At 47.0% G+C, this 20,311-nt stretch overlaps 1 long non-coding RNA gene and 1 pseudogene across 1 annotated transcript; both read right to left on the bottom strand.

The window, feature by feature from the left end:
• Positions 1-10,113: 10,113 nt before the first annotated feature.
• LOC136511080 (EID1-like F-box protein 3) lies at positions 10,114-11,102 on the bottom strand (annotated as a pseudogene).
• Positions 11,103-13,088: 1,986 nt separating this feature from the next.
• LOC136510114 (uncharacterized) lies at positions 13,089-14,574 on the bottom strand. The gene is made up of 2 exons (XR_010772616.1): positions 14,417-14,574; positions 13,089-13,340 (listed from the first exon to the last, which is right to left on the bottom strand). It is a non-coding gene; the product is annotated as an uncharacterized lncRNA (long non-coding RNA).
• Positions 14,575-20,311: the final 5,737 nt, after the last annotated feature.

Raw genomic sequence — 20,311 nt, forward strand, 5'->3', positions numbered from 1 at the left:
TTCTCGCTACAAGCGAGAGCTTTGCCTTTGTTTGATGAAGAAGCTTCTTCTTGACCCATCTTATGTGACATTTCAAATGCCACTAACTTACCAATGGCTATGCCCGGGGTCATGTTGCTTAAGTCCTCTATGTTGTGAAGGATGGTGATGATGCTTGCATATTTCTTTTGTGGTAGAACGGAGATGATCTTCCTCACGATGTCCGCATCATCTAGCTTTAATAATCCTATTGAATGGAGCTCATTGATAATTAGATTCAATCGAGAATACATATCACGAACAAGCTCATCATCATTCATAGCAAAGGAATCATAATTTTGCTTAGCTAGACAATGTTTTTGCTCACGAATATTACTTGTGCCGTCATGGAGCTCTTGGAGTTTTAACCAAATTTCATTTGCCGTATTTAAGGTGAACACTTGGTTAAACACATCCATGCTAAAAGATTTAAACAAGCAATTCTTAGCTCTAGCATTAAAATGCATTTCTTTTTCGTCACTCTTTGTGGGCTTTTTGGGATTCTTAATGGGTTTCATCCCGTCATGAGTGACTCTCCATACACCTAAATCAACCGCCTCAAGGTGGCAAGCCATTCTAGCTTTATAGTAGAGGAAGTTAGTGCCATCAAATTGTGGAGGCCTAGCGGTATCCATCCCAACCACTCTACTATAGCGTCGGCTCAACGGCGATTAAGCCAAAGGTCCAAATATGTGCCAACCGGCTCTGATACCAATTGAAGGGACCGTGACGCCTAAAAGGGGGAGGTGAATTAGGCAACTTAAAATTATAACTCTAAACTATGGCTTCTTTTTCTAACCTTAGCAAAACCTATGCAAAAGATAAACTATCTAAATATGCAACTACGGTTTTGCTAGTGTGTTGCTATCTCTACCGCAAAAGGAGTAATACAAATAAATATAAATGCGGAAGCTAAAGAGTAAGGTAGAGATATGCAAACTCCCGTCGACGACTCCGGTATTTTTACCGAGGTATCGAGAAGCGTGCAAGCTTCCCCCTAGTCCTCGTTGGAGCCCCTCGCAAGGAATCCCTCGCAAGGGCTAAGCTCCCGGTCGGGTAACTCCGTGGATAGCCTCGGGCCTTCCCCACACGCAAGTGGGTCTCCGATGTGCCTCTCGGCAAGCCTCTCCCGGATGCTTCCCGCCATCTTCACTATCAAGCTTCCGGCCAAAACGCCACGGGCCTTGTTCCCTTCGGTACACGGTGGCGGCCACACCACAAACGCGGTTGGTGTGATCTCGCAAGACTTCAAGCCCCTTCAAAGTACAACACTTGTGCTCACAAGCACAGGGTGGCAAGAGGTATGCAAACCTCACTAAACACTAGGCATACACCTAGAGCAAGCGCATAAGCGATGGTCTAATCAACCTAAGCACTTCGCAAAGCACTTATGCTAATCACCTAATAAAACACTAAGCACTATGCATGTGGAGATCACTAAAATGGTGTATCAACACCCTTGGTATGTTTCCTCAGCTCCACGCTTCTCAAATGGCTGGTTGGGGGTTGTATTTATAAGCCCCACTGAGAAAGTAGCCGTTGGGGTCGAACTCCCGCAAAACTGCTACTGACCGGACGCTGAATCGTCCTGACTGGACGCGTCCGGTCGTCCCGACCGTTGAGCCAGCAATTTATTGATCGGACGCTGGCCAGCGTCCGGTCACAGATTTGCCGCTCTGGAACCTTACTGTAATCGATCGGACGCTGCTGTCCTGCATCCAGTCAGTTGCCGCCAGCGTCCGGTCTAGTGTCCGATCGCCTGTCTGCCGAGCCACTTGCCCAGCGTCCGGTTGCTTGTCCAGCTCCGGTCCTGCATCCGGTCACCACAGTGAGCTCATTTCTTCGCGATCTTGCATACTTGGTTCCAATCTTCATGTTTGGACTTTGCTTGATCTTTTGGGTCTTCTCTTGTCTCCTAAGGTCTTGCTTGAGGCGTTGATCATCGGATCATCACGTCGCCTTTGTCCAAGTTACGTTTTGCACCCTATTGAACTACAAAACAAATGCTTGAAAATTCATTAGTCCAATTTGGTTGTGTTGGTCATCAAACACCAAAATCTAAAGTAAATGGGCCAAGGGTCCATTTTCCTTACAGCCACTATAAGATACCCTTGGTCCTTGCTCTTCTTCTTTATCCCCATTCCCCTCGCATATGGAGCAGAGCTACGAAATCCAGTTGACCTTGTGAAGCTAGGTTCGTCAGTTTGAGGTGATGGTGTAACCTGAAGAGAAGAAAGGATCTAGTTCGTCGAAGAAGTTCAAGTTCCTCTAGATAGTTCAATTTTAGGATTCACGATGTTTTACTTCTCAGTTGACTGTTTTTGGATCTGTTGGTGCTACACCATGTTTTGGATAATCATTATCTTGTTGTTTCTCCATTGTCCTCGTCTATCTCGACTTCTGGATTAAGTCTCGGTTGTACCAGGTTGCTCTTAACCATGTATCCCTAGATCTCCATGTGGTTTAGTGTTTGAAGTCATGTAATATTTTGTGTAATCCCTGGTCTACGGAATGAGATCGTGTTTTCCCCTCTTCTGGTTCTTGCTTCAAATCTCGGGACGAGATTCTTTTTAAGGGGGGTTGGTTGTAACACCCCTGGTGTTACGATCTCGTTTAGCACCGCGATTTAGGCCTAAGTAAAATTTTCAAAACGAGTTTCTCGTGTTTTTAGTTTAAAATGTACTTGAGGCGATAAGCGAATCCGGTGACCCAGTTTTGTGGACTCGAATAAACACCCAAGTTAAATTACTCAGTGCGTCGAAATATTTAGGAATGTCCGACGACGATTCTAGCAAACGGTTTGTTCGGTTAGATTAAGCATGAAAATCAACTTTTATAAATAAAATAAAATCCATTAATAAATAGAATGATACATATATATAAACTCATGGGTTTATTTTGTTAAGCACGAACTAGCCAGAAAGAGAGCGCATCAGCTTCGTTTATTTTTTTCGGCGTGCAACGTACTCGCCTGGCATTACTTTTGATCACTGTCTCATTCTCATCGTGGCCCTGCAATTCGCTGCATTGCAAAGTCTCCTCATCCATCCGCATCCATGCTCCCTGGCTTTTGCTTTGCTTATCTCTCTGACTTGATTACTTCTATCTACATTTGCCAAGCCGCTCCTTGTTTTGCCTCCCTCATTGCTTGTCTCTGTTTCTCTGATTACCTGCCTTGCTTGTCTCTGTGGCCACGGTCTTGTCCATGCCAACTGACATGCCCTGCCGTCCACGTTGGGCCTAGGCGTCCTGCCGTCGTGTTTAAGAAGTAACCGAGCCCGCACGCGTCTCCTTGCTTGTTCGTCTTTAGCTAGTCTACGAATGATCTTCTCCTTCTCCCTTCTTAATTTAATTAGCACACATACACTCTTTATTGCTGATCAGCCCCATTGACATGGCAAAGGCACACTCGAGTCCAAGTCCATCATGAATCAACTAGCCCAGTTGACACGTTGAAAGACCAAAGACCACTCAAGTCCATCACCTGAAATCCAAACACGGTTCACTGCGCCCTGCAAGTCTTGCACGGCGGGCACTGGTCACCGCAGAATCACTATAGCATGAAGAAAACACTGGTCACAGTAGAATCACTGTAGCACAAAGAAAACATTGTTCGTCCGAGCATTGCGCGTGCACAAGGAGCACTTTATTACCTTTAAGCAACCTAGTTAGCCACTAACCTTACGACGCGTCGCTGTTGGGCCTACGCTTCTCCAGTTCATTCATAATAGCCATGCCTAACCTTCTCGCCGTCCTCCTTATCCTCCTTTTGCTTAATTCCATCCCCGCGTCTCATGCCTTTAAAAGGATACGCCGAGCTGTTCCGCTCCGCTGCTCACTTGCTTCTCTCAAATCAAGTTTCTCTGTTCTTGCCCGTGAAAGCTACGTCTATTGATCTCCTTCCTCGAGCTGCAATAGACCAAGGTAGATAGTCCCCATACATCCCCTACCTCCCTTCTACCTCCACATGCCCTTGGATTTAGAAGTCATGGCCAGAATTGCCATCAGGCGAAAGTCCAGCAGCTGTCCATGGCGGACGAGCTGAGGAGCACAAACGCTCAGTGCTCTGTGTGTCTCTCTCGAAGAGTCCTAGCCGTATACCCGCTCTGCTCTTTGTTTAGTCCACAGCAGTAGCTTGTCCTATGCCATGTGCTAGTAGCAAAGCCGAGAACCAACTCAGCTCCTATACACGTAAAGTCAAGAGTCATGAGCCATTAATCCACTCCACCCATTTCTTTATTCATTTTCCCTTTCTAATAAACCAGCAGCAGCACATGGCCACTAATCACGTTTCATTTTCTCTCCTCGTGATTAATTAGCGGCCACCTTGCACAATTAATATCTCCACTATGCTAACTCTGATTCCATCACTTCTTCCTCCTAGATTCATCTAAAATTGAACCCTACCTATCCATAAAGTTTCATAATTTTTGGAACGCAGTTGAATGTATGTGAATATTTATTTGTGTCTGTTTGCCGAGTACCGCGAGTTCGACGCCGATGGAGGGACGTCGATGGATCGCGGAGTCATCGGGAGTTGCTGGAGAAATGGTACTTTTGGAAGCGTGATTGGATTTCTAAGAATTTTGGCTGTCGTTGATTATTTACATCTATGCATTTGCATCAATACATATCATAATAGGAACGACGGTGGATCGATGGTATCAACTGGAGTAGCTGAAAAGATGGTGCCAGGGATCATATCACGAAGATGGAATGCTAACTTTTGGTTATATTTTACCCAGGCAAGTCCCGATGCATAACCCCTACTTTCTGCAGTTTAAATTATATTTGTGCATTAAGTTTCAAGGAGTTGAATGAAACCCACTTGCATATATATATATATCTTTATCCTATGAGTCTTACTAGTATGATAGGATCGTGTAGATTGCTATGCTACAGGACACCGGTAGAAGTCGAGTGATTGCCTGTCACTCACGAGATATAGGAAATATGTTACTATATCATTATCACTTGGAATAAATATAAATGGTGGAAAGGAAAAATGGTGACCGGGCAGGGATATGGTTTGGGTATTGGTGGGTGTAAGAGGTTGTGTTGCCGTGGACGCGGGGCATGGCTTGGTTACACTGCTTTCCCTGTCTATGTCGGTTAAGGACCGGCCGTTGCATAAGACTCTAGGCAAGTCGCAGACTTATTATCCCGAGCACATATTTGGGTATGTGCATTTGGAAGACTTGTTGCTCTCTTGTCGTGGGTTTCGGCTCTTTCCAGACCGACTGTTAGGGGTTTTTTTTTGTGGAGGATGTCCTTGCACCGCACTGAGTCTAAGACTCAGGGGCGGGGGCTTGGAGTCCTAGTTTGGACGGGGACGTAGGACCCTAGGACAGGAGGGTGATGGGTTGGTCCTGCTTGTGCCTTGGGTACAAGTGGGGCGTGTGTTTTCGGGGTACCCAGCTGGGGGCATTGATTCGCGAATCGCCGGGAAATCCGGTACGACTTGTCTACGGTTTAGCATCGTAGTAAGAACTAAAAGTTGAAAGATGGAATGAAAAAAAGAAACTCTGATGGCTCACCACCTGCTTGAAAGTAGTACATGTGCTTACATAGAATGGTTAGTTAATGAACCAATGCAGCTATTGATAAAAATCGAATATAAGGACGTACACTCAGTAATGCTTCCTGCAAATGCAATAAACCCACAAGCCAGATAGCCTTGCATATCCTTGGAGTCTTTTTTCTTTTCTCCTATCGGGTAAGTCTTGCTGAGTACAATTGAGTACTCAGGGTTTTATTTCCCCTGTTGCAGGTGACCGGTGGAGGCTAGAGCTAACCCTTGTGTGTGGATACCTCCTGGTGGTCTCAGCGAGGATTCCTTTACGCTGCGATTGTAGTTTTTATTTATAACTCTCACTAAATATTTTTATGAACGAAAGTATTATAATCTGTTGTCATAATCTATATATCAATGCTTCATCATTTCATGAATAGATGTTTATTTCCGCTGTAATTCTGATCACATGTTTACATTCCGCTGTTAAATAATAAATGTTATACTCTAATGTTGTACTAAAAGTGATGTAAGAAATGGTTAAGAATGATGTAAGCTTTATTCTCTCATTTGTGATCCTGATGGCGAAAATGTCGATTTTTGGGTTCTCCCCTGGGGTGTGTCCGATGGAACCGAGTAATTTAGTGTTCTCCCTCGAGTGCTTAGTGTCTAATGGAAGACAAGCACTGCTGGGAGGCATTAGATTAGGCGGTTCTGCCACAACTGGCACCATTTGCATTCCAACAAAACTGACATTTCCAAACTCATCTTCCTCCACACTTCCTCCATGATATAGGGTGACTACGTTGTCCATCTAGTTGGTATGCACAACACCAAAATTATTACGGGTTTACATATAAAAGTTTCTGACTCTCTACCTAAATAAATAAGTATCTAATCTAAACCACATATCTATCTAACTACATCTACTACAAGTACTACCTATATAACTAAATTACCTAACTATCTAACTATTTATCTAAATTAGCTAAATAAATATCTACCTAAATTAGCTAACTAAATTAGCTAATTAAACATCACTAAATCACTAAATAACTATCTATCTAAATTAGCTAAATAAACATCACTAAATCACTAAATAACGAAAAAAGCTTTACCAAACTACAAAACTATATAAAATAAATAGCTACATTATCTAAACTAACTCAATTAAAAATAACTAAAAAATACCTAGGAGCCGGTGGCGTCACTGGGGGCGGTGGGGTCACTGGGAGCCGAGGGAGCCGCGAGAGGAGGCGCGGGTCTGACGGTGGTGGCTCGCGGCGAGGTCCGAGGCGGCGTCGCGGGCCGGTGCGGCAGCAGCTCCGGCGACGTTGCTTCGGTACGGCACTGAGTGCTCGGCGGCAGCTGGCTGGGGCGGTAGCGGCTCTGGTGGGTCGGGTCGGTGGTGTCCTCGCAAGCCGCGGCAACCGCGGCGAGCGTGCGGCGTTCATGCGGCCTCGAGCCCGATGGCGTCCTCACGAGCCACAGTGGGGGGATGGGTGGGGTAGCCGCCTGTCTCGGACGCCGGCGGCCCGCCGGCCGGCGGGGATGCCGGGGAGAAGCAGGGGCCGCCCTCGCCGCCGGTGTGCGTGGAAGGAGCTCTAGGGCGACGAGAGAGGACGAGGGAGCGGATGGGGGAGCGAGGGAGGCGACCGGCGCGCGGGGGACGGTGGGCGGTGAACTTCAGCAGTGGAGCGGGCGGTAGCCGGCGGAGGAGGCGCGGGCGACGGCGGTGAGAGGGAGAGGAGAGATAGAGCGCGAGAGAGGGAGAAAGAGAGCGCGCGAGAGAGAGCTGCGGCGGCCACACGCTTGAATCCATGCTCGGCGCCAGAATACATGGCGCCGAGGTCGACGCCAAGATCTGTGGCGCCGAGCTCGGCGCCATGTATTCTGGCGCCGAGGTACCGGCTACGTCAACGCTACCTAGGCTTTCCTGCTGTGCTCGGCCAGGCACCTCGGAACCAAGATATGTGACGCCGAAACGTGTTACCTCTGCGTGATGAGTCCTGACGCCAATCCTAGGGTCCAAAGATGAGTTTACGTCTCCCAGAGAGCCAAACGTAAATTTTCTTCAAAAAAAGAACCAAATTATAGAAAATTGGGTCTCCCGGCTGCTGTGTGGTATTGGTACCCCTTCTTGCGATTGCGATGGTTTCAACAGGCTTTCAATCCAAGCAGAATTAGGTGCAGAGTGGTAGGGTCGCCTTTGTAGTTTATAATCACAGTTGCTTGAAATCCGTTGACAGTGTAAGTTTGGCAAACATGTGATCTTGTAGTAGTTGCATCTTTTAAATTTGCTTGTTGGGACTGCATTAGTTCTTGGTGTTTTGTGCCTGCAAAAATGAAATCCATCGAACATTGGTGTTACAACATCTGCCTGAAACAAGATTGGCCTTTCTGAACCATGCACTTGGTGAGGTTCTACCTGTGCTTCAGAATTACCTGGGCCAGAATTTGAGTTGCTTTCAAGTGACTGAAATTTGTGGAGTTGGGCCCTTGTTTGTTGCTTTCAGACTTCAGATAGGACCGACCAAATTGGAAATTGCTTGATCTGTTGAAGTCACCGATATTTTTGTCGTTCTTCGATCGGCATTGATGCACATGGGGCAAGACTGCAAGAGTGCGAGACCACGAGGAGCTAGTGGGGCTGCGTGTTTTGGTTAAGGCCACGTTCGCTGGCTGAAACTTGGCTCAAATTAACTGAAAAATACTGTTTCGGTTGAATTGTTGGGAAAGAAAAATACTGTTCCAACTAAAAAAAGAAGCCGAACAAATCGAATATAGAGTAAGCCGAGCACTGGCCGTTGTCAGTAACACGTAGACGCTTCTTCTCCAATACATCAGCAACTTGGAATGGCACTTTAGGTCATACGGTTTCAGTAAAACATACTGGGTTAGGCCATTTTTCAAATACACAGGAAATACTATCTTATGCTCGTACTGCACTCTCTGAATTTACAACAGCTGTTTATACTGCTAATTTCCTTTTTCAGAGGAACACATGCATCAACTGGCCAGACAAGAATTGTAATTTTTTTTTTCGACTGGCCGGTTGGAGCACTGCTATATCATTCATCTAAAAAGTAGCAGAGATTTTACATCATGTTGTTACATAAATAGTAATAACCAATTCACACAAAACAAGGTTGTTACCCATCTAATCAACCCAACGGCCTCCCACATCTACTTGATTCCTCAATTACGTTCCTTTCTGCTCTCTCTGTTCTAAATTATTTGTCGATTTAATTTTTTTGATACATCTATTTTGCTATGTATGTAGATATAATAATATATCTAGATATATAGTAAAATAGATGAACAAAAAATATCAAAACGACTTATAATTTAAAACGGAGGGAGTAAATGTTCCAGCCTACAGTTTACGTACACGAAGAAGGCCACAGTCATTGTATGTTGTCTAGAGCTTTGTCCCTGCAGTGATGACTCCCACCACTCCTCCAGCGTAATGGCTTCATTAACATGGGTCTCGTTCGCTTCGCTGAAAAAACAAGCCGAAACACTGTTTCAAATTATTTGTTGTGAGAGAAAAACATTGTTTCGACTGAAAAAACAAGTTGAAAAAGACATATTATAAGATAAACGGAGAGGGCCATGATAGTGAATGGCACACACCTGCCCACGAACTCATGTGCCCAAATCTCCTCGGTTAATGGACAATGGAGAGATGCGGCGCAGTTTCAGGCACCTCATCATGATTTGCGAGATGCTCGGGTACGAGGACACGGAAACGAAGCCCTTAATGGCTGTTTGAAACCCCTCGTGGAAAACTGCAAAACCCAAGAGGTGGCGAACTGGTGGTCGCCCATCTTCCTCGTACGGTGGCTTGATGTATTTCAGACGAATGCAAATCAGATGTCCCGGTACGGAGTACGGACAAAGAAACCCCGAGTGCCTCCGGGGCTCGATCGGACCTCGGAGGCCGGGAGCCACTCATCCCTGAGCCCTGATCGTCAGTTCCGCCACAGTACAACCACCGGAAACCTCAAGGCTCAACTGACCAAGTGTGCCGTGGCCGGACGGGACCATTCGGTTTGCAAGGCAGCAAGGGGCTCAAGGGCTAGGGGCACGCGGTGACGCGGGTATGGGCACCGGCACGCCCCAGGAGGCATTGGTAGGACCATCCAGAACGCGCGCGGCGCCGGCGATCTGGCCGGCCGCCGGCGCCAGCCGCCCAGCCCACAAAGGTTCCTAATAAAAAGGCATCGCGTTGCACTCGCACCCTGTTCACGCACCGCACACAGAACATCAAGTCCACTGCGGCACTGCCCGATTAAAGATTATTAGGCCGTGGCCCATGTGAAACACCGAGCAGACCACGGTGGCGAGGGCTCGAAAGCACGCCGTGGGCTGCAACGGCAAGGCTGGCTCGCAACTCGCGTGTCTGATCTGATGGCAGCAGGCAAACCGGTGTGCAATGCAAATACTGCAATAGCCAACAGCGCAAGTGCAGAACGCCAGAACTACTGCATTTACAAGATGAATCGAAGACAACAAGGTGGAAAAATGCTAAGCTGACGCTAACTAAAACTCTCTGTACACGACCCTTCCGTCGATCGGCGTCACAGGTCGTCGGCGTCCTCCTCCGCGCTGGCGCCGGCGGACGCGTCATCGGCGTCGGAGACGTCAGGTCCGGCGCCGCCCTCGCTGTCTGAGAGCCGCGCGAGCCAGCAGCTGCCGTGGAGGTGTCCGCTGACGCAGACGAAGTACTCGAGCCGTCCCTCGTAGGCGCCGAGCCTTCGCGACGCGCTGCGCGGGGCGAGCCCCATGGCGGTCATGCTCTAGACGCGCGCGCCGCAGTAGGGGCAGCGCACCCGGGCTCCAGCGCGGCGCGGTGGCCCACAAGCCACGCCCGCGTCCGGGAGCGCATGAACCCGCGGAACACGCCGCGGTAGCCGCCGACTCGGCGGCGCCCACCACGGCGTGCTCGCAGGGGTCCGACACGTACAGCAGGTCCCCCGCGCACCGCCGCGACAGGAAGCTCCGCCCGGACGTCTTGGAGAAGCGGGACACCGTGGCGAAGTGGCCAGGCACGCCCGCGCACGTGCCCGCCGCGCCGCAGCAGAAGAGCAGCAGCTTCGCCAGCGCCGGCCACCCGCCACCGATGCGCCCGGGCGCCGGCGCCGAGGCCGCGGCCCCGCCCGTCAGTGCCGCCACCATCCGCGGCGCACGCGAGACGCAGAGCTCCCGCCACAGCACCCGCTTCTCCACGGCGCACAGGCGCTGGCTCACCCCCGCCACCACGCACAGCGACTGCGGGTCCCAGTTGAGCGCCTGGAACACCAGCTGCAGCACCTTCTCGTCCATGATCCCCGCGTTCACGCCCCGGACCCGCGCCGCCGCATTGCCGCCTCCTCCTTCCTAGTGGCCGGCGGCGCCAGAGCTCCCTCCCGCATTGCCGCCACTGGCACCGCCACCGCCATCGCCACTGCCGCCGTTCGACGTTCCGCTCAGCCGCCTCATGGTCAGGGCGCTCTCCCTCATCCCTCCGCGCCCATCAACCTCACCCACCGCGCGTGCGCAGCGCACGAGCCCGCGACCGACTACTGACTCGTGACTGACTCGCGATGAGGAGCCGCTCACCCTCACTTGCCTGACAGGCGTTCGTTCGGTCGGTGGGCAATAACAGCGTGCCGCAATTTTCACAGGGCGGAGCCGCTTATATAGGCCCGTCCCTTTGCCGGCGGTTAGGTGCCGCAATTTTCACAGGGCGGACCCGATTCCCGTCGTGTCGTTAGGGACGCGTGACAAGTGGACAAGTCTCGCCGCACTTCCTCCTCTAAATATCTCCGCTCTTACGCGCTAACCCCTGTGCGAGCGCCGCCTGAGTGGTGACGGTGGGCGCTGGCCGCCTGCCGCCCGTGCTGTTGTTCCCTGAACGAGACGAAACGCAACGCAACGGCAAAACAAACTTCTGGTACAGTCTCCCAACGTCGCGATCCTGAACCGGCCTACGCGTACCATGTCCTACCCTGGTTGGCGCACCGATAGTGGACGTGAACGCGAACCGTGCCTCCGTTTGAGAGCTGACGCAGCGCTGCACGGCACAGGACATGGCAAACACCCACCCTAAACCCTATCCACCACCCATGGTTCACGTTCACTGTCGCGTCTGTTAGGATCATAGTGTACCTTTCTGTAACTGTAGATCCGGGGTAAGCCTCCTCGTCCTTGCGTAGTTTCGCCGCAGTAATGTAGACGCCGGTACCATGGCGTTGTAGGCGTCGTGGTGGCGATGCAGGCGAGGTCCAGTGGCGACGGTGGTGACCCTGCAGGGGCGACGGCGGAGTCGGTGGGCTTCCCGTCGCTGGCAGCACTCCTTTGATCGGATTAGGTTTACTGTGGTGGGATTGCGGCGGCTCCGGTCAACTTCGTTAGTCGAGCCCAGTTCCCCACTCCTCTATTTATAGTGTTGTGCGACAGGGGCCCATCAACCACATTAGGGTTGGGCGCCCCCGATCAGGGCGCAGATCCAAGGGCCTAATAGGCCGTTGAGCCTATTGGTGGAGATCAACTAACATTCTCCCCCTTGATTTCATTACTATCTTTCAATTTTATATCATTTACTTTTGTTCATTCAATTACAGATTAGCGCATAGAGCATGTCTCATCGTCACGGTCCATTGCCGATGGATTTAACAGCTACAACACACTACTCTGTTCTAAAATAGATACTTATCTTTGGGCCTTCTTTTGTCCAGAAATTTTAGGCTTTCTCTTAAACCCATGCTAGCTACATGTTCTCTGAACACCATGTTCTCTAAACACGTTGGGTGGTAAACCTTTTGTAAGCGGATCCGCGAGCATCTTTTCTGTATTTATATGCTCAAGACTTATGACTTGATCCCGGACTTTATCTTTCACAACATAATACTCTATGTCAATGTGTTTGGCAGCACCACTTGACTTATGTTGTGAGCAATCTGTACTGCTGGATTATTATCGCAGTATAACGTAAGTGGTCTATAGATGTCGTCAACCACCTTCAAACCGGGTATGAACTTCTTTAGCCAGTTCACCTGTGCCGTTGCCTCATAACATGCTACAAACTGTCATACATTGTGGACAATGTAGTGACGGTTTGCTTTGAGCTTTTTCATGAAATAGCTCCCCTTTGCGAGAGTAAATACATATCCCGACGTGAATTTTCTATCATCTCCCGCATAATTAGAATCTGAATATCCCACTATATGGAGTGAATCAGATCTTCTATACGTCATCATAAGGCCTTTCGTTCTTTGCAAATAATGCAAGACTTTCTTTACCAATTTCCAGTGTTCTGTTCCAGGATCGCTTTGGAATCTGTCAAGTAACCCGGTAACAAATGCCAAGTCAGGACGCGTATTATGTTGTAAGCTTTCGACTGTCGTAGAACCGACCAATTTATAAGAATACAAGTACAATGGCAATCCGCAAGCGGTCGCACTGTCATACTTGAACCCATATAAACCCGGTAGTCCGTTGAGTACCGCGACAGGTCTCGATAAACGATTTACAACAACCAAGATCGTACAGGATTCAACATACATGCCACAAATTACATAAAGTTCACAGATACTTTTCATCATCAGAGTACGAATAGAAAGTTATTACAAACCGAGTTTGATAACTAAAGCGGAAGCAAATAAGTTCGAAGATAAGTTTCCAATGTAGTTTGATACAGTGCCATGCCAGATCACGATCCACAAAAGCAAAGATAGGAATTACTAAGGAAGCCTGCCCAAGGCTTACTCCTCATCCACAGCGGGATAGAAGCAACTCTTGCAATAACCATGATACACAGTGCCATCTGCAACAATGGGAAAATAAACCCTGAGTACGAGAAGGTACTCAGCTAGACTTACCCGTCATGAACCAGAAATAAAATGACTCCAAGGATCATGCAAGGCTGTATAAGTGGACGTGACTTGACAACATTTTTGCGAAAAAGGCAATTAATCCTTGTATACTTGTGATTCCTTTATCAAGTTAATTATAACTATCCATTTCTAGATTAGCAACTATCATGTGCCAAACATGTGGTATATCATTTAGAAGCATACAATAGTAACCATAGCAGGTATTGTAATTCCATATTCATCTGAACCACCATGTTTCATAATATAGCTGCTACGATGTTGGGACTAGCCAAGTTTCTCACTATCCGGGAGAGACGGCGATTCGAATCGATTTCAACCAGCTGGGAATTTCTTCCTAACACAAACCCAGATCTACCAGCCACGATAGTCTTAGGTCACCTTTGGTACAACTCAGGTACACATTTCGCGGGTTCGTACCGCGCCGCACAATCTGGAACACCAGATGCCAGGATGCTCAGGCCAAACCTGCCCTTGGGCTCAGTCTGATCGTTCCCCGGAAGGAGCGCACAACAGAACGATTCCCGGCCTAAGTTGAATTACTCGGCTTCGCGGTCGGAACGAGTTATCCGGCCAGCTAAGTGAGAGGCATGCGTTCAATCTTGTCAGAAGCGCCAACAACGGTACGGTCCTTAATCGACACAGACGGGGATAAGTCCACACCCAAGACCTCCATGCCTTGTTGCTTCCCTATCGACCTCCCGTCCGGTCTCAATTTACTTTTACCTCATGGTTCTGTTCCACGATAGCAGATATAGCCAACCGTGCTCCGGTATCCACCTATATCTCGCAGGTGACAGGACATCACCCGACTTCTACCGGTCTAAGCATGGCTAAGCATATATATATTCGATCCTGGACCTATACCGGTTAAAGGTGTAATATCTGGACAAGGAATGTACATGCATCAAGTGGTTTCATTCAACTCTTATAACCTAATGCGTCAATCATAAATACGTAAGTAAACATTTGTAAATTACTGGGAGACTTATAATGCTCCGGGGCTTGCCTCGCAGAAAAGAAGTAGGACGGTGGTCAGGGCACTCCGGAAGCTCTTCAGGGTTCTGCTCCACGCCTTCGGGAGCTGCGGCTTGCGGATCCTCCTGCGGGTTCCCTTCCTCTGCTTCTTCGAATTCCAGCAACGTGATCTCTTCCTCCGATCCTAGATGCATGAGTATGGTATAAGTATTACGAATGCATATATGTTAACAAGTGCATCATGTTGTTTGAGTAGGTGCATATCTCTTCTCGATTACCACTTAACTACTTCTACAATGCATCGACTAGGCCACAATTAGTAGCTACTTGTTTTACTCATAACTGGAGTTCTACAAATCCAAAAACAGTGATCCTAGACTTTCTAGAAAGCTTATCAAATTCTCTACGACTTTGTTATTAACTATTTTTACAGTCTACATCAGTTTCAACATGTAACTCCTCACACTCTAGAATCAGTCCGGAAATGACTTAACATGAAATATAAAGTAATAACACTTCTACTTCATGTAATCATTCACAATTTGACAACCTAGAACCTACCAATAGTGTAAGCATACCAAATACAGTTTAGATGATATAATGGTGAAGCCTAAACTATTTATTAATTTGCCTTTATTATTTTATTTAGATATCTAGGTTAAATAATAAATATATATCAGATGTGCTTAATAAATTCTCAAAAATTTACAGAGCCTTACCAATGCTATCAAAGGACTACCATAAAAATTTCATGTCATTTTACTAAGTAGAACATTCTATATAAAAATGATAAGGCAGCAAGGCTTGAAATAGCATAAATGGAAAATCTTATTGAAAAGTGTCAAGCAACAGATTTCTTATTTTTCCTAACATCCATATGGTACTAGTATCACCTCCAACAAATTTCATGAATTTTGGACTCATAATTAATTTATAAAAATTCATGCAAGTATTAACTATTTATAAAAGAAAAATCTATAACTATAGATCTACACATGCACTGGTCCTCAAATTTTTATCCAAGCTCATATATGACAAGAATAGCCTACCACAAAAATTTCATAATTTTTGGAGCACAGTAACTCTAGATATAAAATAAACAAATTTGAATGCATTCAAAAGCACATTTGAAATACCTATTTAAATCTCCAGAATTTCCTACTATTGAAACCAAGAATGTATTTTTCTTAAATACTACACTTCCTAAGCAACACAATCATATTTATTTGAACATTTCAGGAGCTACCAAACTGAAGATACAAAATTAACAAAACACATGTGAATCTGCATTCAAACTGAACTGGATTTGAAATACTGAGTCGCTGACACGCGGGACCCACTGGTCAGCGAGACAAAAACAGAGCACAGCGGCGCTGCTCGACGGACGCGGCCAAAACTCGACGGCGGCGAGTTCGCCGGCGGCGACATCATCACTAGACCTTCTACTCGACCTAGCGCGTCGATTGGTATACTTGGCCGGCCCTATCGTCGACACCAGCGACGACGGCGGCGGCCATGGCGGCTCGGCGAGGCGGGACGTCGGCGGTACGCTGGCGACGACCTCGGCGGCCCAACCTAAAGTGCAGACGAGCATCTAGGAATGCTGGGGAACCTAGCGCGCTAGCTAACAGAGAGGGAGGAGGACTGTGGTAGCACGGCCACGACGACGGAGTCCGCGGCGGAGCTCCGGTGAGCCTTTGCACGGCGCTGACGCTTACCGAACGCGAATGGCGGGCACGGGAAGAAGCTACGGGGTGCTGGGGAGACGGTGGTGCTATTGCGGTGGTGAAGGAGCAGCGAGGACGAGCTGGTGACGGCTATGGCGACGACGGAGGTGCAGGCCGAGCTCGGCTGTCGCTGCGGCGAGGAAGAAGGGACGCCAGAAGGGAAATGGGAGCGCGGGGTGACTCGGGCGGGTGCTGGCGGTGATGAAGGCGCGCCCAGGCGCGGCGTGGCCTGCGCGGTCAGGGCGCTGGCGACGCGCGGCCACCGCCGGGGACATGCGGCGTGCAAAGCCTGAAACCGGTCGGCCATGTACATTCGCGATTCAGTTCGTCAGTCGCGTGATGGCCGAGCCTGACAGCGCGTTTTCTCGCTGAAATACCGGCTAAACGGTGGCTCCTTCGTGCAAACGTACCGAATAGAAGTTGTAGAACCATGTACCATCTCCAACTCTTGTTAAGGCAGCATACTCTAATTCGCAACCTAAACCGAGTAAAATCATGCTCAAAGTCGGCTTGTTAGGCTGACAGTGTTCATGACTTAGCAAAAATTTGCTAAGTGTAGAAATTGTGATTTCTCTGATTTTTGAAACTCAAATTCACACATGTTAGGAGCAGAATCAGTCAAAGACCCAAAAATCAAAGTTGTTCCTTATGTCAAACACTACAACTTTGCTTTAGTGAACTCCTCCATGCAAGGTCTCTAACACCTAGTTCAACTTTAGTCAAACATGCCCCTTTGAAATCATGCTACATACACAAACCATGGCTAAATGACCAATCTAGCCCTAGCACTAAATACCAAAGTTGTTCATGATGATACTCTAAGCATGTGAAAACAATTTGCAAGGTTATTTAAGCTTTTCATGTAGTAGTCACTCATATAGCTATCCAGGTCAACACATGAAATATCACTTAAGTGCTAGATCAAGAAATGTGGCCTTCATGAACAAGGTTCCTTTTGTTAACCTAAGTGTAGCTAAGGTGTTATAGTGACCAACATTACACACTAGCATTTATTTGCACATGATCATATGCATATGTTCTAAGAAACACGAGATAACAAGCAATGTTTCATATGTTTCGATCAAATGTTTCAATTGTAATTGATGATTTATGAATGCTTGATGCTCATGCTCATGTTATGCAAGTCAAGTTATGCAAGGCTAACACCCGAGGTGTTACAGCCCCTCCCCCTTATAAAAATCTCGTCCCGAGATTTGCAAGACCTACCATTCTTGGAAAAAGGCGGGATAAACTTCTTGCAGATAATCTTCTCTTTCCCATGTAGCATCTTGTTCACTATGATTGTTCCACACCACCTTATAGAACTTAATAATCTTACTCCTTGTTACTCTCTCCATCTCTTCTAATACTCGAATTGGCTTTTCTTCATAGGTCAAATCCGATTGAAGTTGCACGTTGGTGGGTGCAATAGCTTCTTCCGGTACTCGAAGACATTTCTTTAGCTGCGAAACATGGAACACATCAAAGATTGCACTCATCTCTGGTGGTAGTTGTAGCTTGTACGCAACATTTCCTTTTCGTTCCAAAATTTTGTATGGCCCTACGTATCTTGGTGAAAGCTTCTTTTTCATCCCAAATCTCTTCACACCTTTCATGGGCGATACTCTCAAGTACACATAGTCACCTACTTCAAAAGTTAGTGGTCTTCTTCTTCTATCGGCATAACTCTTCTGTCTTGATTGAGCTACCTTCATGTGTTGTTGGATGATACGTACTTGTTCTTCGGCTTCATTGACAAAATCAATACCAAAATATCTCCTTTCACCGGGCTCGATCCAATTCAATGGAGTTCTGCATTTTCTACCATACAAGGCTTCAAATGGGGCCAATTTGATACTCGCTTGATAACTGTTGTTATAGGAGAATTCCGCTAAAGGTAACCATTTCTCCCATGAACCTTTTGAAGATATAACACAAGCCCTAAGTAAATCTTCTAGGATTTGGTTCACTCGCTCTGTCTGTCCTGAAGTTTGAGGATGATAAGCTGAACTTCTGATTAACTTGGTTCCCAAAGCTTGGTGTAGGTGCTCCCAGAAACGAGCTATGAACTGTGGTCCTCTATCTGAGATTATGGTCCTGGGTACTCCATGCAATCTCACGATCTGGGCAACATATATTTCAGCGTATTTCCCAACTATATACCGCGTGTTCACGGGTATGAAGTGTGCTGACTTGGTGAGACGATCAACAATGACCCAGATTGAATCGTGACCTTGTGGTGTTGTTGGAAGGCCTGTAATAAAGTCCATACTGATCTCTTCCCATTTCCATCCTGGAATAGGCAGTGGCTGAAGTAATCCAGCGGTTTTCATATGGACGGCTTTCACTCTACTGCAGTTATCACACCTTGCAACATAGGCTGCGATCTCTTTCTTCATCTTAGTCCACCAAAAACGGGTTTTCAAATCTTGATACATCTTACTACTACCCGGGTGGATAGACAATTTGGAGGAGTGAGCTTCTTCTAAAATTTGATTCCTTAGCTCACGGTCTTTTGGTACCACTAGCCGGTCCTCAAACCATAATACACCTCTTTCGTCCAATCTAAAATGTTTGGTTTCTTGCTCTTGCATTTTTCTTTTGATGTGACTTATTCCTACATCTGTCTGCTGTAGTTCTATGATTCTGCCCTCAAGCGAACAACTGATTGTGATATTGTGTAGTACAGCAGGATGTAGCAAGTTGAATCCCTCTTCCAATAGTGCTTCCACAGTGTTGCCATGGGACTTCCGACTAAGTGCGTCGGCTACTACATTAGCTTTACCCGGATGGTAATGCACTTCCAAATTATAGTCCTTAATCAATTCCAACCATCTACGTTGTCTCATATTCAGTTCTGGCTGGGTAAAGATATACTTGAGGCTTTTGTGGTCAGTATAGATATGACATATATTGCCCAGCAAGTAATGTCTCCATATCTTTAGTGCATGAACAACGGCTGCAAGTTCCAAATCATGTGTAGGGTAGTTGACTTCATGTTTTCTCAGTTGCCGAGAGGCATATGCAATTACTCTCCCTTCTTGCATAAGTACACATCCCAGACCTATTCCTGATGCATCACAAAATACATCAAAAGGCTTTTCAATGTCTGGTTGTGCTAGCACTGGCGCTGTAGTCAACAAAGTTCTGAGAGTGTGAAAAGCTGTTTCACATTCTGGTGTCCACTTGTATTTCTCATCTTTTTGAAGTAGTCTGGTCATAGGCTTAGCTATCTTTGAGAAATCTGGAATAAACCGGCGATAGTATCCTGCTAACCCTAGAAAACTCCGAACTTCATGCACCGAAGTTGGGGCTTTCCAATCCATGACCTCTTGTACTTTTGATGGGTCTACTGAGATTCCATCTCTCGATAAAATGTGACCTAAAAATGGTACTTTGCTCATCCAAAACTCACATTTGCTAAACTTGGCATATAGCTTATGTTTCCTCAGTCTGGATAGGACAATCCTTAGATGCTCTTCATGATCTGACTCATTTTCTGAATAAATCAATATGTCATCGATAAACATGACCACGAACTTATCAAGTTCGGGCATGAATACCGAGTTCATTAGGTACATGAAATAGGCTGGAGCATTTGTTAGTCCAAAAGACATAACCAAATACTCGTATAAGCCGTACCTAGTAGAGAAAGCAGTTTTGGGTATATCCTCCGATCTGATCTTTATCTGATGGTAACCTGATCTCAAGTCAATTTTGGAGAATACCTTTGCCTTCGCTAGCTGATCAAACAAGATGTCGATGCGGGGTAACGGATATTTGTTCTTGATGGTCACAGCATTGAGTGGTCTGTAATCTACACACATCCTCAGTGACTTATCCTTCTTTTTCACAAACAATGCTGGACATCCCCACGGAGATGAGCTAGGTTGGATAAGACCTTTGTCCAATAGATCTTGCAATTGAACCTTAAGTTCTGCTAACTCATTGGGTGGCATTCTATATGGCCTTCTGGATATGGGTGCGGTACCTGGCACTAATTCAATCTTGAATTCCACGTCCCTATCCGGTGGTAGACCTGGTAATTCCTCTGGAAATACATCCGGAAACTCACAAACCACTGGAATATCACATATGGTGGTGGCTTGGATAGCACAGGCTAAATGTTGGGGTTCGAAATCGTGGGAGAGTGGAACTAGAAAAGCATTCCCTCCCGTGGGTTCTCTCAACATGATCGT

Source organism: Miscanthus floridulus, chromosome 16 (assembly GCF_019320115.1).
Source record: "Miscanthus floridulus cultivar M001 chromosome 16, ASM1932011v1, whole genome shotgun sequence".
Lineage (NCBI taxonomy): Eukaryota > Viridiplantae > Streptophyta > Magnoliopsida > Poales > Poaceae > Miscanthus > Miscanthus floridulus.